Below are 23,050 nucleotides of genomic sequence, written 5' to 3' on the forward strand. Positions count from 1 at the left end.
GCTATACGTAAAAATTACTATTGAATTGATAGTCGAAACGACGTTTCGTAAACGTACGTCTATATTATCGTATGTTAAACCGGTAGGAACATCGATTGGACGTATAATAGACGTCACAATGCCTCACAAGCACGTCCACCGGATGTGACAAATGTCCAGCTGTTACATCCAGAGGATATCCATTTATACAGTTATGGATGAGCTTCCGCCGATCCATAGTACATCCATTCCACGTTAGCTGGACATATCCGGATGTCTACTAGACATCCCAAATGTCTTAGATGTTTGGATCTTTCTGGTATGTCTAATAGACGTTTGTGGTTTACTGGGTTTGAACACTAACGGTGGGGTATCTTCTAACCCAACCTCGATGTCTCAGCTCTTCGCTACACATTTTTCTTCAATATATAAACGCGGTAATGCACAGCCAATTGTGAATTCCAGCTCCGTGTCGAACGCATCTTATCACCTTCCTTGTATAGCAGTGTCCCACGAGGAAGTCATCGCAGCTATTCGGAAGCTAAAACCTACTTTGACCCCAGAGGCCGACAAAATTCCTGCAGTATTCGTTAAAGCCTACGGTGACCTCCTTGCACCCGTCCTCCTTCATGTATTCAACCTGTAGATCCATGACGAAAACCCGAGACTGGGAAAAAGACGAAAAACAGACGACACAACACAACACTGTTTCTCGTCTTTTTCCCAGTCTCGGGTTTTCGTCATGGATCTTAGCCACCAGCTCGCTTGCTTTTTAACCATTTTATCTGTTTCAACCTGTATCTACGTGACTCTGTCCCCACCTGCTGGAAAACTTCGATTGTCGTACCAGTCCACAACTCTGGCGATCCTTTAAATGTGTCAAACTATCGTCCTGTCAGTCTACTGTGCGCGTTTTCAAAGGTGTTTGAGCAAGTAATCTATGATCGCACTTTTTCTTTTCTCAAGTCGCAGATATGTGAACCACAACATGGTTTTATGCCAGGCAGATCCACTGTCACCAATCTTGTATCGTTTATGTCCGTGGTGGCTCCTTGTGTCTCACAACGAGGACAAGTGGATTCAATTTATTTCGACATTTCAAAGGCATTTGACATGATGGACCATACTATTTTACTTCACAAACTTCATATGACTGGTCTCGGAAACGCCCTCATTGCTTTCTTCCTTTCATTTCTGAGTAACAGATGCTGTGTCGTAAAGGGGCACGGTGCCTTTTCTTCTCCTTAGTTTCCCCCTTCGGGTGTTCCTCAGGGCTCAATTCTGGGGCCGCTCCTTTTCAATGTCTTTATTAATGACTTAGCTGGGCGTATTCGTCATTCTCATGTTCTTCAGTACGCCGATGACGTGAATATATTTAAAGTTATCCACGACCCAAATGACGTTCATAAGCTACAAACTGACGTTTCTTCTGTAATTGAATGGTGCTCTAAAAATGGGATGACTATTAATCCATTAAAGACGAAACATGTGACTTACTCAAGAAAAACTAACATAATATGCAATACATACATGTGTTCCGATGCCATGAGTAGTAGGTACTGGACTCTCACAGTGCACAACGCCCAACTGGCCTGAACACGATTTAATTAGCAATTAGAGCTAATTGGGACCCCCCACATTAATCAGCACCCTCCAGGGAGCCACCACACTAATTGGGGAAAGTCTAACTCGTGTCCAGACCAGCTGAGCGTTGTGCACTATGAGAGTCCATAAAAAATAAAAAAATAGATAGAAATAGAGTGGAGAGAAGGAGTTTAATTGAAGATCCACGGCGCCATCTTGAAGAAAGCGGTCCGGAAAGGCCGCTGACCGTCGCTGGGCGACGGAGCACAGAGGCAGGTTGCAAAGCATCGCAGCTATGACCACCAGTTCCGGACATCCTGTGACGTCAGCTGTGACGTCATCACGGCATGTCTGGGCAAGTTAGGACAGCTCTGGGCATGCAAGGAGAAAAACACTCGTAATACAGAGGCTGGAAAAGCAAGAGTATGCAAACCATCAATAGCTAACAACAAAAAAAATTAGTTACACAACAAATGAGCCCACCAGAACAGGAGCGCAGAACCATGCGACTGCTCCATCCGAGAGGCAGGCAGAAACTGACTCGTAATGGTTTTTGTCCTGTACAAACCCCGCAGCTGCACCCCCTAGCGGTTACTTTCTCAACTAATCTCACAACAAAATTATTAAGAATCACGCCAGCGCTACTCCCGGTCCCAAGGCAGAAGATGATAGAAAATGGCGGGAATGCCCGGACAACAGCAACCAGCACCCGACGTGCACGGGCACGAAAATCGCAAACAAAGCGGGAACAAAGTTGGCGAAATCATTAGTTACGCAACAAATCGCCTCACCACAGTAGGAGCGCAGACCGATGCGACTGCTCTCGTCGACAGCCAGGGATCAAGTGACGACGGAGCGAACGACCGCACGTCTTCTCCCAACGAGAGCCAGAGGTGGACTGACGTAAGCGCCACTCTACGGGTGCTACGCATGCGCGCGCTCGTAGCGCCCTCTGCGCGCTCCTACCGCCACCTGCGAGAGGCTAAGAGAGAAGAGCATTCCTGCGCCCCCTGCTGGCCGTTCTCATTGGTCGTGAGGCTAAGTGAGAAGAGCATTCCTGCGCCCCCTGCTGGCAGTTCTCATTGGTCCAGACATCATCCTATTGTCTCAGGGCTACACTGTTTTTTTCCACTAATGCTCCTTTGGTCAATCTGCAGTGAAGCCACGGTATGACGTCATCATGCACCTGCGTGGCTCAAGGACGCGTGCGCTCTAGACAGGGGACCTATTATTTATTGAATCACTATCCCAAGATTATTTCCTTTATTCTTCTATAACGATTGCATAGGAAACTATTGCAGAAGAGCACCATGCATGAAAACTGATCGTAGGAATTCCAAAGTCTTACTAAATGAGACTTGCAAAAGAACAAAACATCCTAACATGTAACTCCATCAACGGCTAATAAGAGGACTAGGCACTCAACAAATCAACGCGCGCAGAACTCAGGGCAGCACTATCGTCACGACGACAATGTTCCTTGTCAAAAAAAGACAAAATACAAAGCGTTAACAAAGGAAAGCATGCATATCGGGGCATGTCAGGACACGTCAGGACAAATTCGCACGACTGTTGGGCAACAGAGGAAAACGAACACTTGAACAGAGTGAAAAAGGCACTCACCATCATTTTTCCTGTTCACAGCATTCCCTCATTGTAAATCCGCTCGTCACAAAATCCACCTGCATCGTCGAACACCATTCACCAGTGACGAACCATACATCCACACCCCATCAGAGGCAGACAGAACCCCACCTAAGCTACGCTCTTCCACTGACGGCCAACGCCAGGATCATAATTACCGTGTCTACACCCGCCAGTGTCCAAGAGAGAAGTGAATCCTTGCGCCCCCTGCAGGCCAGTCTCATTGGTCGTGACGGCATCCTATTGTCTCAGGGCTACCCTGTTTTTTTCCACTAATGCTCCTCTAGACAAGGTCAACCTGCAGTGAAGCCACGGTATGACGTCATCTTGCAGGTGTGTGGCTCAAGAACGCGCACGCTCTAGACATGGGACCTGTTATTTATTGAATCACTATCCCAAGATTATTTCCTTTATTCTTCTATAACGATTGCATAGGGAACTATTGCAGAAGAGCACCATAGAAAAGAGGAGATTATAGCATTTCATTCCCAAAGTCTTACTGTACAGGGAAAAAATGGTGCAGCAAGACATGTTCATCCCACCCGAGAGCCAGGTAGATAATTGAATAATGATGCTTTGTTCCTCCTGAATAAAGTCACACACCTGTCCCCCTCGCGGTTACTCTCTGAACTAAATGAATTGCAAAAGTATTAAGAATAGCACTATTCCCATTCAAGGCAGCACTATCGTCAAGAATATTCCTTGTACAAAAAGAAAAAAAACTACATGTAGAAGGAAAGCATGTCAGAACAAGCCCAGGCATGTCAGCGCATGTTTGTCAGACAACAAGGGGGAAAAAGCGAAAAGAAACAAAGAAGGAAACCAGCATCAAACTATTTCTTCTTATTCAAAAACAGTGCTCATCATAAATCTGCCCAGGACAATACACACCATTTTGCTACACTTTTTTCAGTAACAGTCCACGCATTGCTACAGACTGCGTGACATCATCACATCCTGTCTGAAGAAGACACCGGCAAAGACTCCTATTAATTATTGAATCGCAAGATTATTTCCTTTGTCCTACTCTGAATGACATTGATTCTCTCATTAAAATTCAACAAAAAAGCACCCTGTATATTAACTATTTTCACCCCCAAGGCTCATCATGGTCATTAGAATTACAGTAAACTACCACTGCTCTTTTAAAATAATAAGTGAGACCACTCAACGTCACCTCCAGGCTTATGTAATACATGACCCTTTCTATCCTCATACATACGTTGTCTGAGGCTACACCTGCGAGCAAAAACGCGCGGAAGCCGGGTGGGCAAAGTTCCATTCGCGCATTGCGAGCATAAAGGCGGGAAAGCACAAGACACAACGCCTTTACGGGAACATGACGGCATTCCTATACTATATTAACGATTATTGCATTGCAGTTTCGAAAAGCTTCTACAAAACTATAATTTTAGGAGCCCAACTTTCTATGGAAACTATAATTGCCCTATTACTTGGATCGCTACTAATGAAGCGCTCCAATTTTTTCTCTCTTCCCATTTCAGCCTTGTCATACAGGGAAGCAGACTCATATCCAAAATAATTAATTTACACTGAGGGTGCCGTGCTTCAGGAATTCCTATCCTGCGCTCAGATGCAAGCATTTCTTCACGGATACCTTTAACAGCTGACTTCCTCAACATATCGAACACCCAACAAAATCAAACAAACAATCAGAGAAACCCACTTCTCAGCTGCACCATGCGACTTTCTTCTGCGTAAAATCGGTGATTTGAAGAAGAGAGCAGCGAAAAATTGCGCGCGCTTGTGCTCGACCTGAAGCATATGCCAATAAACCGAGAAAAAGGCACTCATGTCTGGTATCTGATAGTGCCACATACACAGACGCATTGCCCTTGCGTAAAGAAAGCACAGGACACGGATACACAAATTTCCTTAGGTGAGCAGGGAAAAGGCTTAAGACCACAGGTCACGACACATCGCCACGCGGCTATCACAACATGACACCAACAAGATACTAGCAGCGGGAAGAACTGCAACACTGCTAAACAAGTCCAGACATGCCACGATGGCGTCACAAATCAGGAGAAAAAAAGCACATGCATGCACGCACAGAGGACAACGCATTAAACACACGGAGCGCTCAGGAATAATCGTAGCGTCACCGCACATCGCTACGAAGCTAAACGTCTAACACAAGATGACAACAACAAGATATTTGCGAAGGGTAAAAATTGCAACACTACCGAACAAGTCCAGACATGCCACGATGACGTCACAAATCAGGGGAAAAAGCACACGCATGCACGCACAGAGGACAACGCATTAAACACACAAAGCGCTCAGGAATAATCGTAGCGTTACCGCACATCGCTACGAAGCTCAACGTCTAACACAAGACGGCAGCAACAAGATATTAGCGAAGGGTAAAAATTGCAACACTACTGAACAAGTCTAGACATGCGACATCGAATGCGAAAACACTGGTGATCGGGGAAAAGGCCTAAGCCCGCGGCGGATCATCATAGAGCATACACAACTTCATTTTTCTACTTCGCGTAAACTAAACGCGGTCTGCTTGGAAAACGACGTACAAATTTTCTTAAGGAGCAGAGAAATATAGAAATTTCTACTCCGTGCTCAGATACCAGCATTTCTGCTCAAAAACCTGCAAAATTAAGCACTGCTTACTTCGTCAAGATATCGAACACCCAACAAAATCAAACAAACAACCCCACTTCCACTGGTAGAACACTATTTAGCTTTTACGCAGGAGGCTTTCTTCTACATAAAAAGTAGAGAAAATAAGAAAAGAGCAGCGAAATATTGCACGCACTTTTGCTCGAATAGCAATAAGAGAAAAAAATAAAATAAAATACGACACACACGCTAATAAACTGTGACAAAGACACCCATTTCTGCTATCAGATAATTATTGCATAATGCTAAATACTCATTTGCATTGTCCCTGCGTGAAGAAAGCACAGGGCAGGGATACACAATTTATCTTAAGCCAGCAGGGAAAGTCACTTCTACTCGAACAGCTTAATACCATAAAGTCTGAATTTTTGCAAAGCAAATAAAGCTTGAACAGCGCTACGAACGTGACAGACACATACTAACAAACAAACAAACAAACATACAAACAAACAAACAAACAAACAAACATACAAACAAACAAACAAACAAACAAACAAACAAACAAACAAACAAACAAACACTTCTATTCATTTCTATTGATAAAGGCGTAAACCACACTACAAGAACAAAGCACGCTGCTTCAGGAAAGCGTATCAAATGCATCGCAACAGGACCGGCTCTCATAAAATAGCCTGCCCAAAACGAAGACTTCACCAGGTTCGCGAGGTAATTCCATTAAAAACGCTCTCGGTCTATCCTACAGATAGCAATGCAAGCGCTGCTTCCCTTATTTTTTAAGCCACTATTCCACGCAATGGTACATAAATGTATCACTCGTGTCACATGAAAAAGCACACACAAAGAACTTACTTGTCAAGTGGGATCCCTGGTTCAGGAAAGCGCGCGCGCCCGCGCGCACACATACACAGACACACACTCACATTTTCACAATCACAAACACAAAGTCCACCACAACCACATAAATCCATATTATTCCTCAGGTCAATAATTATCCTACCATCGTCAAAAGATGGCTCACTCTTGTATGCGATCGCAAAGCGATAGGTCCTCGTTCCGGATGCAATAGGATATCGCCACTCGGCCGACGCGAACCAAAAAAGAAAGAAAGGAATGGGCGTTCGCTATACCTCCACAAAGAAAACGGTGCCGTGCTTCTACGCAGCGCTCATCATACAGGAGTGAATTGTCTTCTTCGTTTTCCTTTTATTTTCTTGCACCCATATATTTTTCAAGAATACTATAGAGCAGAACGGACAAATGTGAACATCATTCGCTACACACTGTAGCTCTCACCATTTTTAAACCAAACCACTTAACATGTGTTCATAGGTCTTCACTAAATAGGTGAGCCGATAATGACTCAAAATGAAATGAAATCAAATAAAATAATCATTCCAGCATCGCTGGCTGCAAGCTTGGGTACCCTGCTTGGGTCTGCTGGCGCTGGAATAAAAGATTTATCGCGAGGGTACTACAATGGTGAGCTCTGCTGCTGTTTAAGTGATAAAACAGTGCACCTGCTAGGGGAAAGGGATCGCGCGCGTCCAAACCGCGAGGCCCGCGTTGCGCTCGCACGGGGAATCGCGCGCGTCGCGTCCCGAGAACGGGTCCGCGCGCGGCTCGCGTGGGGCGCGGTTCAGGAGCACTGTTTTATCACTTAAACAGCAGCAGAGCTCACCATTGTAGTACCCTCGCGATAAATCTTTTATTCCAGCGCCAGCAGACCCAAGCAGGGCACCCAAGCTTGCAGCCAGCGATGCTGGAATGATTATTTTATTTGATTTCATTTCATTTTGAGTCATTATCGGCTCACCTATTTAGTGAAGACCTATGAACACATGTTAAGTGGTTTGGTTTAAAAATGGTGAGAGCTACAGTGTGTAGCGAATGATGTTCACATTTGTCCGTTCTGCTCTATAGTATTCTTGCAAAATATATGGGTGCAAGAAAATAAAAGGAAAACGAAGAAGACAATTCACTCCTGTATGATGAGCGCTGCGTAGAAGCACGGCACCGTTTTCTTTGTGGAGGTATAGCGAACGCCCATTCCTTTCTTTCTTTTTTGGTTCGCGTCGGCCGAGTAGCGATATCCTATTGCATCCGGAACGAGGACCTATCGCTTTGCGATCGCATACAAGAGTGAGCCATCTTTTGACGATGGTAGGATAATTATTGACCTGAGGAATAATATGGATTTATGTGGTTGTGGTGGACTTTGTGTTTGTGATTGTGAAAATGTGCGTGTGTGTCTGTGTATGTGTGCGCGCGGGCGCGCGCGCTTTCCTGAACCAGGGATCCCACTTGACAAGTAAGTTCTTTGTGTGTGCTTTTTCATGTGACACGAGTGATACATTTATGTACCATTGCGTGGAATAGTGGCTTAAAAAATAAGGGAAGCAGCGCTTGCATTGCTATCTGTAGGATAGACCGAGAGCGTTTTTAATGGAATTACCTCGCGAACCTGGTGAAGTCTTCGTTTTGGGCAGGCTATTTTATGAGAGCCGGTCCTGTTGCGATGCATTTGATACGCTTTCCTGGAGCAGCGTGCTTTGTTCTTGTAGTGTGGTTTACGCCTTTATCAATAGAAATGAATAGAAGTGTTTGTTTGTTTGTTTGTATGTATGTTTGTTTGTTTGTTAGTTAGTATGTGTCTGTCACGTTCGTAGCGCTGTTCAAGCTTTATTTGCTTTGCAAAAATTCAGACTTTATGGTATTAAGCTGTTCGAGTAGAAGTGACTTTCCCTGCTCGCTTAAGATAAATTGTGTATCCCTGCCCTGTGCTTTCTTCACGCAGGGACAATGCAAATGAGTATTTAGCATTATGCAATAATTATCTGATAGCAGAAATGGGTGTCTTTGTCACAGTTTATTAGCGTGTGTGTCGATATTTTATTTTATTTTTTTCTCTTATTGCTATTCGAGCAAAAGTGCGTGCAATATTTCGCTGCTCTTTTCTTATTTTCTCTACTTTTTATGTAGAAGAAAGCCTCCTGCGTAAAAGCTAAATAGTGTTCTACCAGTGGAAGTGGGGTTGTTTGTTTGATTTTGTTGGGTGTTCGATATCTTGACGAAGTAAGCAGTGCTTAATTTTGCAGGTTTTTGAGCAGAAATGCTGGTATCTGAGCACGGAGTAGAAATTTCTATATTTCTCTGCTCCTTAAGGAAATTTGTACGTCGTTTTCCAAGCAGACCGCGTTTAGTTTACGCGAAGTAGAAAAATGAAGTTGTGTATGCTCTATGATGATCCGCCGCGGGCTTAGGCCTTTTCCCCGATCACCAGTGTTTTCGCATTCGATGTCGCATGTCTAGACTTGTTCAGTAGTGTTGCAATTTTTACCCTTCGCTAATATCTTGTTGCTGCCGTCTTGTGTTAGACGTTGAGCTTCGTAGCGATGTGCGGTAACGCTACGATTATTCCTGAGCGCTTTGTGTGTTTAATGCGTTGTCCTCTGTTCGTGCATGCGTGTGCTTTTTCCCCTGATTTGTGACGTCATCGTGGCATGTCTGGACTTGTTCGGTAGTGTTGCAATTTTTACCCTTCGCAAATATCTTGTTGTTGTCGTCTTGTGTTAGACGTTTAGCTTCGTAGCGATGTGCGGTGACGCTACGATTATTCCTGAGCGCTCCGTGTGTTTAATGCGTTGTCCTCTGTGCGTGCATGCGTGTGCTTTTTTTCTCCTGATTTGTGACGCCATCGTGGCATGTCTGGACTTGTTTAGCAGTGTTGCAGTTCTTCCCGCTGCTAGTATCTTGTTGGTGTCATGTTGTGATAGCCGCGTGGCGATGTGTCGTGACCTGTGGTCTTAAGCCTTTTCCCTGCTCACCTAAGGAAATTTGTGTATCCGTGTCCTGTGCTTTCTTTACGCAAGGGCAATGCGTCTGTGTATGTGGCACTATCAGATACCAGACAGGAGTGCCTTTTTCTTGGTTTATTGGCATATGCTTCAGGTCGAGCACAAGCGCGCGCAATTTTTCGCTGCTCTCTTCTTCAAATCACCGATTTTACGCAGAAGAAAGTCGCATGGTGCAGCTGAGAAGTGGGTTTCTCTGATTGTTTGTTTGATTTTGTTGGGTGTTCGATATGTTGAGGAAGTCAGCTGTTAAAGGTATCCGTGAAGAAATGCTTGCATCTGAGCGCAGGATAGGAATTCCTGAAGCACGGCACCCTCAGTGTAAATTAATTATTTTGGATATGAGTCTGCTTCCCTGTATGACAAGGCTGAAATGGGAAGAGAGAAAAAATTGGAGCGCTTCATTAGTAGCGATCCAAGTAATAGGGCAATTATAGTTTCCATAGAAAGTTGGGCTCCTAAAATTATAGTTTTGTAGAAGCTTTTCGAAACTGCAATGCAATAATCATTAATATAGTATAGGAATGCCATCATGTTCCCGTAAAGGCGTTCTGTCTTGTGCTTTCCCGCCTTTATGCTCGCAATGCGCGAATGGAACTTTGCCCACCCGGCTTCCGCGCGTTTTTGCTCGCAGGTGTAGCCTCAGACAACGAATGTATGAGCATAGAAAGGGTCATGTATTACATAAGCCTGGAGGTGACGTTGAGTGGTCTCACTTATTATTTTAAAAGAGCAGTGGTAGTTTACTGTAATTCTAATGACCATGATGAGCCTTTGGGGTGAAAATAGTTAATATGCAGGGTGCTTTTTTGTTGAATTTTAATGAGAGAATCAATGTCATTCAGAGTAGGACAAAGGAAATAATCTTGCGATTCAATAATTAATAGGAGTCTTTGCCGGTGTCTTCTTCAGACAGGATGTGATGATGTCACGCAGTCTGTAGCAATGCGTTGACTGTTACTGAAAAAAGTGTAGCAAAATGGTGTGTATTGTCCTGGGCAGATTTGTGATGAGCACTGTTTTTGAATAAGAAGAAATAGTTTGATGCTGGTTTCCTTCTTTGTTTCTTTTCGCTTTTTCCCCCTTGTTGTCTGACAAACATGCGCTGACATGCCTGGGCTTGTTCTGACATGCTTTCCTTCTACATGTAGTTTTTTTTCTTTTTGTACAAGGAATATTCTTGACGATAGTGCTGCCTTGAATGGGAATAGTGCTATTCTTAATACTTTTGCGATTCATTTAGTTCAGAGAGTAACCGCGAGGGGGACAGGTGTGTGACTTTATCCAGGAGGAACAAAGCATCATTATTCAATTATCTACCTGGCTCTCGGGTGGGATGAACATGTCTTGCTGCACCATTTTTTCCCTGTACAGTAAGACTTTGGGAATGAAATGCTATAATCTCCTCTTTTCTATGGTGCTCTTCTGCAATAGTTCCCTATGCAATCGTTATAGAAAAATAAAGGAAATAATCTTGGGATAGTGATTCAATAAATAACAGGTCCCATGTCTAGAGCGTGCGCGTTCTTGAGCCACACACCTGCAAGATGACGTCATACCGTGGCTTCACTGCAGGTTGACCTTGTCTTGAGGAGCATTAGTGGAAAAAAACAGGGTAGCCCTGAGACAATAGGATGCCGTCACGACCAATGAGACTGGCCTGCAGGGGGCGCAAGGATTCAGTTCTCTCTTGGACACTGGCGGGTGTAGACACGGTAATTATGATCCTGGCGTTGGCCGTCAGTGGAAGAGCGTAGCTTAGGTGGGGTTCTGTCTGCCTCTGATGGGGTGTGGATGTATGGTTCGTCACTGGTGAATGGTGTTCGACGATGCAGGTGGATTTTGTGACGAGCGGATTTACAATGAGGGAATGCTGTGAACGGGAAAAATGATGGTGAGTGCCTTTTTCACTCTGTTCAAGTGTTCGTTTTCCTCTGTTGCCCAACAGTCGTGCGAATTTGTCCTGACGTGTTCTGACATGCCCCGATATGCATGCTTTCCTTTGTTAACGCTTTGTATTTTGTCTTTTTTTGACAAGGAACATTGTCGTCTTGACGATAGTGCTGCCCTGAGTTCTGCGCGCGTTGATTTGTTGAGTGCCTAGTCCTCTTATTAGCCGTTGATGGAGTTACATGTTAGGATGTTTTGTTCTTTTGCAAGTCTCATTTAGTAAGACTTTGGAATTCCTACGATCAGTTTTCATGCATGGTGCTCTTCTGCAATAGTTTCCTATGCAATCGTTATAGAAGAATAAAGGAAATAATCTTGGGATAGTGATTCAATAAATAATAGGTCCCCTGTCTAGAGCGCACGCGTCCTTGAGCCACGCAGGTGCATGATGACGTCATACCGTGGCTTCACTGCAGATTGACCAAAGGAGCATTAGTGGAAAAAAACAGTGTAGCCCTGAGACAATAGGATGATGTCTGGACCTATGAGAACTGCCAGCAGGGGGCGCAGGAATGCTCTTCTCACTTAGCCTCACGACCAATGAGAACGGCCAGCAGGGGGCGCAGGAATGCTCTTCTCTCTTAGCCTCTCGCAGGTGGCGGTAGGAGCGCGCAGAGGGCGCTACGAGCGCGCGCATGCGTAGCACCCGTAGAGTGGCGCTTACGTCAGTCCACCTCTGGCTCTCGTTGGGAGAAGACGTGCGGTCGTTCGCTCCGTCGTCACTTGATCCCTGGCTGTCGACGAGAGCAGTCGCATCGGTCTGCGCTCCTACTGTGGTGAGGCGATTTGTTGTGTAACTAATGATTTCGCCAACTTTGTTCCCGCTTTGTTTGCGATTTTCGTGCCCGTGCACGTCGGGTGCTGGTTGCTGTTGTCCGGGCATTCCCGCCATTTTCTATCGTCTTCTGCCTTGGGACCGGGAGTAGCGCTGGCGTGATTCTTAATAATTTTGTTGTGAGATTAGTTGAGAAAGTAACCGCTAGGGGGTGCAGCTGCGGGGTTTGTACAGGACAAAAACCATTACGAGTCAGTTTCTGCCTGCCTCTCGGATGGAGCAGTCGCATGGTTCTGCGCTCCTGTTCTGGTGGGCTCATTTGTTGTGTAACTAATTTTTTTTGTTGTTAGCTATTGATGGTTTGCATGCCCAGAGCTGTCCTAACTTGCCCAGACATGCCGTGATGACGTCACAGCTGACGTCACAGGATGTCCGGAAATGGTGGTCATAGCTGCGATGCTTTGCAACCTGCCTCTGTGCTCCGTCGCCCAGCGACGGTCAGCGGCCTTTCCGGACCGCTTTCTTCAAGATGGCGCCGTTGATCTTCAATTAAACTCCTTCTCTCCACTCTATTTCTATCTATTTTTTATTTTTTATGGACTCTCATAGTGCACAACGCTCAGCTGGTCTGGACACGAGTTAGACTTTCCCCAATTAGTGTGGTGGCTCCCTGGAGGGTGCTGATTAATGTGGGGGGTCCCAATTAGCTCTAATTGCTAATTAAACCGTGTTCAGGCCAGTTGGGCGTTGTGCACTGTGAGAGTCCAGTACCTACTACTGCCATCAAGCGTGTCGCTGTACTGAAGGATTTTGGGGGTCATTTTCGACTCCCAGCTGCGTTTTCATGATCATGTCTCTTACGTTCGGTCTTCAGCTCTCAAAATTCTTGGCTTGCTCACACATACATGCAAAATCTTTTCCACACACTCTGTATCTCTTCACCTGTATCGTTCCTTAATTATACCACGACTGGAATACGCGTCTCCAGTGTGGAACTCTCTTTCCTGCACTGACTCGTCACGGATTGAATCTGTCCAGAAGAAATTTCGACACATTGTACATAGCGTATTCTTAAGAAAAAGCCCCCACTTTAGAATGTATGTGTATACTGAGATAATGTCATTTCTTAACCTCCAACCATTCTCAACGCGACGCCGTTTTCATGATATTATACTCTGTTATAAGATCTTACACAGTTTTCTCGATACACCATCTCTATTACATCAGCTTCATATCGCCGTACCTGTCAATGTAACCCGACACACGAATATATTGTACTTATCCCACCATATCCCTGCAAATCCGATCGTACGTATTCAACAAATGACAAACCTAATTCACCCATCTGTTGATATCTTTACCTCCCATTCAAATGTTTTTAAAACTATCACTAACTCAACTAACACATGAAGTTGTACAGTTTCTTCCCCTTTTAGTACTATGTACTGTATCTCTAAGTCTGTACTGTATATATCAGTGTGAATACCTTCCTGTTACGTTCCTCTTCTTGAATATGTTATGTTTTGTTTCGCCTAATCTGTATATGTATGTATATATATATGTGCGTGTGTGTGTATACATTTGTAAATACTGCATTGTCTGTTCTTGGGCACATTAATAAAGGTATTATTATTATTATTATTACTATCTTCCGTTTATGATTGGTTTCACGAAAATCAAATTTATATTAATCAAAGAAAGACACAACTAATCTGTTTTCATAATCCACTTAAACGTGTGACCTCCTATCTCCCAGTAGTTCTGCATTGATCTACATGTAACAACTGTGTTTGTAATCCCATTGAGTAGAGTAGCTCTGTTAGATACCTGGGAATGATATTCACTAATGATATGTCCTGGAACGATCACCTGTCTTACGTTTGCGCAAGGGTCAGAAAAGTATCTTGTATTTTGTTTCGCCTACGCTGTACTGTCCCAGTGAAGGTCAAGAGAACTATCCTCGAAAGCTTGGGCGACAGTGTATTACGATACGGTATTACTGCCATCAGTCATTGCAGTGAATCTTGGAAGTGTAAAATTAACTCCATTCTGAATAGCTGTTTAAAGAGCGTAAAGTATGGCTCACCAGTTTCCACTGATACAGACCTTTTCCATACCACTAAACTTCCTCGTTTCGACAATATCTTCAGGTACACGGTAGTGTTGAAATATTCCTGGTCTAATGTGTATAAGCAGGCCAATATTGCACGGCGCGAACTTAGGCATCTAAAGAGTTCATACATAGTACCGTCGAGCTTCACTCGTTATGGAACATTTTGTCGATGCTACTACGTCCCATATATTTTTAATCACCTACCTCCAGAGACTGTAACAGTTAGTACAAAATCACAACGAAAGCGTCTGTTAAAAAAAATACTATTACTGTTAAAGTTGTAATTTACTGTGCCTTTTCCCTATGTATTTTTCTTCTCCATGACTTCCGTTTAGCACCTTTTCCCGTTATCTTGTGGGTATTGACGCGTATCGCTGCTGACTCCAGTCCCTGCTCACAAGCTCCCTCGGGCTTAGGCAGGACTGTTATTATTCCCTGTACCTCGTCACAAGTGTAAATAAACACTGAATTGAATTGAATTGAATTATTACTACTACTACTACTACTACTGCTACTACATGAAAGAACTGATGTTCTGAGACTTTTCAGAGACTTTCATCTCTCATCGTTACTACTACTACTCGCAGTAGCATTTTGAAGTGTATCTCACAGATCTGTTATTCCGGCATTGACTGTTTCTTTTTGTTGGACGACTGGTCTGGTAGGGGATGGTACCCGTTAAAATGTTAATGCTTTGTGCTGCGAGGATTTTATACCCGATGCTTATGTGCGCAGACGTTGCCCGTTGTCTTGGCCGCCGATGGTGCAGATGTGATCCGCCTCACAAGGGAAATGTTCGTAAGTCTCTGAATCTCTGCTATATAGACATACTAATTATGCGTCACTCACTGCCTCCAAGTTATGCGCCAACCGCACAGTCATCGATGACCTGACGGTAGAAGATCTGGAATATGCTCTCTCTTTTGTCAAGACCTTCATGTACCGTTTCGGTTGAAAGTGGGATTGCCATCTTCGAATACGGACGGCGTCTTAACCACACATAAAGAAGCATAAAAACACTTTGTTACGTGTCATTTTTGTACACCTTTTCTTTTCTTACTCTTTAAAAAAGTAAAAGAGAAACGTACATTCTTTAAAATCCCTCTCTTGTTCGTTTCTCAAGGCACTCAACAGTGTTCTAATCAATAACCTGTATCATGGGTAACACGCAAGTTGCAGTACAGACCCAAAACTATTTCTGAGATTAAATATACTCACTACACATGATGTCACATCATTCGAGTGAGCTCAATTTTCTTTTCCCGTCGGCTCCTGTGCAGTTGAACTGCTGCCCACCCTATTGGAAATTCCTACTTGACTCCATATGGTATTATGACACCAGGTCCTACATGATGAAGGAACCTACATACAAATAGGGTCCTGTTTAATTGTGGGTCCTACATGCAAATGCGATCCTACATATAAACAGGATCGTATTTGGTTGTGGGACCTACATGCAAATGCGATCCTACATATAAACAGGATCCTATTTGATTGTGGGACCTACATTGGGTCCTACATGCAAATAGGTCCAAGTCTCTCGTGGTGATCCTGTATAATTTGTGCACCCTATTGTGCTGTGTATATTAGGAAATAACAAATCATGCAGCTTCTATTTTTTATTTTTTATTGATATCGTTCATCATCCCTCTGACATGTCTGTTGAACAATCACACTCTTGCCTGATGTACAGCGTCTTCAACACCTTTACAGATTTTGATTTTGATTTTGATTTTATTGGGTCATTTCTTCAAGTTAAAAGGTCACAACAACTGAGTGGTCCCTAGGCCCACAGATCATGCTCGATGATAGCTCTAAGATATATTTCTTGAAGGCATCTGAAACAATAAAGCGAGTTAGGAAGCTAGATTTAACAAGGGATAATACATTATGTGTCATATAAAATGTGCCAAAACTCGTGCACAGGTTAACCAGACTTCCCACATATGCTGTTACTTGAGGTCCAAAGACAATTGTTTTGTTTGTTAGCAGTAAGATCAATTAACTATGACAACTGGGGCTACAGCAAGGGTGTCAGTACGGCATTACCTGAACAGGATGAAAACAATGCACGTTGACTTATAATATCCGCGGTTGTTTACATTCTGTGCATATTTCTTCCACACTTGGGGAAAATATGCATGACCCAAGCCGAGTTATTATGAATTAATAACCAAAAAAGGAAGATCTGTATCTTTAGAGCACCGGTACCCTGTAGCAGGGCCGCTGAAGCATCACACATGATATCAACCTGATGTTAAGTGATGATACAGGTTAACCAACAGGGTAAGAGCACACATAGATAACAATAGGGTAATAATCGCACTGAGCGGATAAAGTTATAGGAACCCACACGCTAGGAAGAATACAGAGCAAAAGGTGCACGAAACATGGCATTACATGCACACAACTAACCTTCAATTCACGAAATCCAACAGCTTTCGGTCTTCCAAGGTACACACACAGAAACAGGTCCAGATACCACTAGTAAGGCATGAAATACACTCACAGCACTGCGGGGCACCAAAACCACCAAAACTACAACGAAAGACGCTTCCCGAACGAGAGCTCTCTGGACATGCGTCCGAACGCTTCTAAGATTTCCCTTCCAAATGAGCTGGAGGAATTCCAAGCTCCAATGGCGCCGCCTGGCTGTAACGGCTTTCCTCCATGCTCTCCTCGCGCTACCGCGCTACATCCAGAAAGCAGAAAGTCGCGCGTACGGGCGACTAGTGCCATTGGAAAGAGGACGTTTTTCCTGTCAAAATCAGTCTTTAATCACATTTCTACGCCAACAAACAACCGACATCGAAAAAAATGCCCCAGCCCCATGTATAACGAGCCGCTGTTGCCATGTTGTCCTCACTCCAGAATGGAGAGAGATAGAAAGATCCCGCAAGTTTCTAGCCGTTCGGTGTTCGGAGTGCACGAATCCGTTAATAGGTGATTCAGATCTCCCACAGGGTTCAAACCTAAAAACAGGGACGAAGGTTGCAGAAAGAGAGTCAGCCTAAGGAATTTCGGGAATAACGCCATAACCTGTAGTAAATAGACGGGAGGTGCGAATTGAAAAGTTGTAGAGCAAAGAACGAAGAACACGCATCCAAAATTTCCAGTAAATTGGACGTTAGGTAAGCGAGATTACGGCACTAAAGGAACGGCACCCACGGAAGCGTCTCCGAGCGGCGTCAGCCAGATTTGCTGGCGCCAGCGCCCTGACCCTCCAACTCCAAAGCCCATATCTGGGGAACGGAGAGTCGCGCGCTTACGGGATTAAAGCGGTTGGAAAGAGAACGCCAAGAGCTTCAAAACTATGTCAAACACGACTCTGTAGGTGCAATGGAAACGGTTTTAGGAAAAAAACAGCCGGCAGTCCCATGTATTGGGAGGAGTGTAAACACGGAAACCGGTAGCTCGAGAACCAGAAGACTTTGACAGCTGTAGTAAATGTTGCCACGTTCACCGAGTTGAGGCGAGTACACTCCAGAAAAATGAAAACTGTCCGACGCGCGCTTCCTTCCGAAAAGGGGCCTCAAAGTTTAGAAAAACAGAGTTACGAACGCGTCTCTGCCCATAGCCCCCGAACCGCTAAAGACCGACCCATGGTTCCATTTGACCGATCGTAGAGCGACTCAAGTCCTACTAGGACGGAAATTCTGGCGTCGACCTGACTAGCGGGGCAGATGTTACGGAGCTCCGAATGTATCGGAAGTGCAGACGGAGGCCTGGAATTTCCAAGTATCTCGACTACTTTTAGGATTTCCTGCGAGCCGTGTGCGTGCAGGTGAAGGCGAAGGATTGGGGAATCTGTCACAACAAACCGCGTCCTGATAGAACCGGTTTAGTCCTAGATATTAGACCGAGAACCCTATCGACACCGCAATGTCGCTCGATGGGGATCAACCGCCACCTCGACCGGTTGCGCACTGCTGTCGAAGTTTGTGTTTAAATAGCACTCAAAGGAATGCACGCATCATTGTATGCTTGATGTTTCGTCGACGAGTAATGGGCGTACTCTATGCATGTTCCATAAATGAATGCAACCTGTCCATTCAGTTGTTTTCAACCTAAAAATATATATTCCTTTGCAGTGGTTCTAATAGAATTCGCATTTGATAACCTGCCGTATATGTGCGCGTTGACAAACATGATTGAATATGACTAGTTCGTTCTGGGCCCCAGTTTTGAAATAATGTTTGTTGCTGTGTTAATATATGACTTCCATATCTCAAAATAATTCCCCACGTCCTCCCCACATGAAATCAAATAGGTCATGTAAGATCTCCTATAGCTCCTTTTTGATGCCTTGTAGGATCCTACAAGTCTGCTACGTAGCCGGATATAGGCAATGTAGTGTCCTACAACTCTCCTATATTGCCGAATATGGGACAAGTGGGACACCACAACTCTCCTACATAGCCTAATACGAGACATGTAGGATCCTATGACTCACCTATATGTGAATGAATATAGGACATATAGGATCCCACAACTTTCTCACATGATACAAAATAGGACATAAAGGATCCTACATCAATTTGTATAGCATAAATAGGATCGCATACAACCTATTTGGCTTTTTTTCAACAGGGCAATGTTGTCTGTCAGGAGCGGATGCAGGAGATGCATTGCCCTGTGCCCACTGCTCGCCATGCAGGCAGCTGCAGACAAAGGTAATCGTACATACTGGCAAAAAAGCACATAAGGAAATGTACAGGCGATTCTCGTTAATTTGTTTGGCCTGCTACATCTGCAATGTTTTTAAAAGCTGCTTAGTTCAGCCTTTCTGCTTTATTTTACAACACTCCTGCCAGCAAAAAATCTTCAAACACAATGTTGCTTTCATTAAGCGACACTGCTCTAGCACTAAACTCACAAAAAGGAAATTTTCGAATACTGAAAAGGCACTCCTTCTTCCCTTAGGAAGTTTTTTTTTGCTGCAGGGATGGGCATAAATACATGGTTTGAGTATTTAAATATCAATTCAAAATACTTTGTTGAAAGGGATATTTAAATATTCTTCATAAATACTCTTCAATATGATTATTTATACAGGAAATATAAATACAATATTTAAATACCGTAACTACTACCATAAATACTGTAATGAGGAAGTCATATGGAATTACGGAAATAGCGACGATTATAACAACAAATCAGCAAGGGACAATAGCATTTATTTATTAGATTATCATGGCAACTTTAATGTTAGAAGTTTCTCGAAGAATGCACCTTTTAGGCGTCTTCTGTTCTGCTGTACAATCAGATTCGCAAAGAAGAACAGCATCTACGCAGGAGCCAACAACTTTATTTTGAGGTGGAGAGTGGGGAGGTACACAGGAGCCGATGAACAAAGGCTTGTATTAAATTTGAAGGTGCTTCGTACAATAAGGTAATCAGCCGCGACCATCGTACGCAACAACAGCGAAAAACACGCCGTTTAAAATGGTTTGCCGCATGCATGCTAGTTCGAACACTGTGCTCCAAACTCGCCCTTCCTCCCGAAAGGTCTTTAAGACATGAGTCAGTGTACTCGGTATTTAGAAAGTATTTATAAAGTATCTACAACAATAATTACTCAAAAATTGATATTTAAATATAATTATCAATGCATTTTTTGTATTTAATGTACATTTTGTCTGTATTTAAAAACTAAATGTATATGTAATATATATATATATATATATATATATATATATATATATATTGTATTGTAAGTATTGTAAATAATTTATAATAATAATATATAATAATATATATATATATATATATATATATAATGAGGTGGAAAAGCAATTAAAGAAACAAATAAATAACACTACACGTGTTTGAAATTCAAAATTACAGATTAAGATGGCTTTTATGGCTGCACGCAGAGAAACAGATACTCATGGAATGATGCGACAGCACCAGAGGACACGTGTTTCGCCGTGTTTCCGGCTCGTCAGCTCTAGGTAGCTAAGCATCGTTCGGAATTGGCAAACCAGGGGTCACTCAGCGAGCGATATACACCTGGGAGGGTGACTGAGCACTCCTCAATGCCACAGTGCAAGCCAGTGAATTATAATCTAGGGGGGGAAAGCCATTACAGAAGCAAATAATGACACTAGACGTGTTTGAAATTCAAAATTACAGATTAAGATGGCTTCTATGGCTGCACGTAGAGAAACAGATACTCATGGAACGATGCAACAGCACCAGAGGACACGTGTTTCGCCGTGTTTGCGGCTCGTCAGCTCTGGGTAGCTGCGCATCGTTCGGAATTGGCAAACCAGGGGTCGCTCAGCGAGCGATATACACCTGGGAGGGTGACTGAGCACTCCTCAATGCCACAGTGCAAGCCAGTGAATTATCATGACCAGAATTCAGGGACACGACACAGAAAGCCGGCTTCGCGGGATAGCAGAATACCATGCAAGAAAGCCGACTTGACAGATTTGCACGAGGATATGGGAGGAGGAAAAATTCGGAGAGGGACGAGGAGGAGAGATAAGAAAGAGAACTTTTAATGTCATCTGCATGGCAATAACACTGTGGGCACGCGGGGCACGCACGAGAGCTCGTGCTCAGGTAAAAACAACGGAACAATGCAACGCGTGGCTCAGGATTGAAACATGCATCAAACCTTTTCTGTTGGTAGAATGTCGTTGCGAAATCAAAAATTGCTCTATAGAAGCTCGTGAAGCGAAATGATTGGTCCGCGTTAGAAAGGCACGCAATAATTGGTGGCGCCGACTATGATCATGAGCGACGTCACGGTAGATAGATTGGTCTGCTTGTGAACAATTTCATGATGCAAAGGCAGCTATGGCCTTAGTGTAACCTTTAGTGGAAATTAATATATACATGAACGATGTACTCGAGAATATTTTCTATTGCAATTAAAAAAGAGTAGACAGGGACGTCCAGAGATCGATATTGCAGACCTGCTGTTCGTCAATCAGTACCAATGTAGCTACATTTACGGGATCACTTATTTTTAGTACGTACCCGACGTAACCACTCGCGGCAGTAAGCAAACAAGAAAATGAGCCAGCTGCTGGGAGTCCTTTTTCAATGTGGTCGCAGTGATGTCGCTGTCTTCACCTATCTTTGAATGAAGCGGTAGCATACGTTTCTCGGCGCTTATCATCACTCTTATACGGTGTTTTATAAAGGCCTGCGATTGAATTATTCGTAAACAAGTGGCGATATCTACATATCTAAAAGATTTCTTTTTTGAGCATAGCAATTAGCATGCGCTCATTAATTAAATAAAAAGCCCGTTTTTACTGGACGCTTCCGGAAGCTCTATTTTATTTAAAAAATATTTAAAAAACGCGTCGACACTTGGTGATTTTCTCCAGTAATTAATTGATTGAATTAATTCAATCAATTAATTGATCGATTAAGATAACTGGTACTACATTTGCGTCCCAAATTCTTGTCTGTATGGATCTTACTTTCATCTCGAAGACCCCAATACATCTATGGTAGAGGCTAGCGCTCCAATAGTCACAACGAAATAAAAGACGACGGTAGTTTCGTTTTCCGAAACACACTTTTCTCTCATCTCCCAGACTACCGGATAAGCAAGCTGCTCGTCTTAGAGAGGAAAGCGCTCCGCATGTGTCTCAGCCTTCCCAGGTATACTGCTAACGACGCCCTGTATCTTGAGGCGGGTGTGCTCCCACTGAAAGCCCGCTTTCATCTTTTAACAGTGAGCACTTTCCTGTCTCTGGCGCAGAGCCCTCTTGCTTCTCACCACATTGAATCGTTCAGAGATTTGGGTTCCTGGACTAGCAGGCGGTGGCGCAGATCCAATATTCCCCAGTTGCTATTTGCCCAAGCTCTCCTGTCGCCCCTGAATGTTTCGCTTGCCCATGTCCCCCAGCCGGTTGTGCGTCCCGCGCCAGCCTCTGTCCAGGTTCTGAGCATCTTTCATTCGGATGCCAAACATGCCCCTCTCACTTATTTGAAAGCAGAGCTTGACACTCACATGTCTCAGTTTCCCAATCACCTGGTCATCGCCACGGACGCATCTGTCTCTGAGGAACGGGCGGGAGTTGGCATTGTCATTCCGCAGCTCGACTTGCACAGTCCCGTCCGCCTCCCGGACTACACACCGGTCTTTCACAGTGAGTTTCTAGCCATGCTCCTAGCGCTGATGAGGGTTCCCATCGCTTTCAAAATGGTGCTCCTCCTCTCTGACTCTCTTTCTGTAATTTCCTCCCTTGAGAGCCCTACAAGCCCCTTGCTCGCCACCTTAGTTGCTTTTGCACCTAGCCACATCTCCCATCTCCTTGTCACCTGGATTCCTGGTCACCGCGGTCTCCCGCTCAACGAAGCCGCTGACACCCTGGCTAATATGGCACTCTCTGGGCCAATCCTGGATGTCCTTCCTCCAATAGCTGACATCGTCCGGGCGCGCTACAGACGCTTCCTTTCAGTCGCGCGGCGTCGCCCTCCACGTCCTGGCTATGAACACCTCTTATTCCGTTGGAATCCTGAGCATTGTGGCTGCCGTGAGTTCGAAACTTCTGTAACGCGTGC

The 23,050-nt window shown here is 44.1% G+C and overlaps 2 long non-coding RNA genes across 2 annotated transcripts; one reads left to right on the forward strand and one right to left on the reverse strand.

Moving 5' to 3' along the window:
• Positions 1–1,534: 1,534 nt before the first annotated feature.
• LOC135368231 (uncharacterized) lies at positions 1,535–6,874 on the reverse strand. The gene is made up of 3 exons (XR_010414724.1): positions 6,679–6,874; positions 3,187–3,505; positions 1,535–1,934 (listed from the first exon to the last, which is right to left on the reverse strand). It is a non-coding gene; the product is annotated as an uncharacterized LOC135368231 (long non-coding RNA).
• Positions 6,875–11,385: 4,511 nt separating this feature from the next.
• On the forward strand, positions 11,386–12,977 carry LOC135378556 (uncharacterized). The gene is made up of 2 exons (XR_010418469.1): positions 11,386–11,574; positions 12,779–12,977. It is a non-coding gene; the product is annotated as an uncharacterized LOC135378556 (long non-coding RNA).
• Positions 12,978–23,050: the final 10,073 nt, after the last annotated feature.

Source organism: Ornithodoros turicata, chromosome 1 (genome assembly GCF_037126465.1).
Source record: "Ornithodoros turicata isolate Travis chromosome 1, ASM3712646v1, whole genome shotgun sequence".
NCBI classification, from domain to species: domain Eukaryota; kingdom Metazoa; phylum Arthropoda; class Arachnida; order Ixodida; family Argasidae; genus Ornithodoros; species Ornithodoros turicata.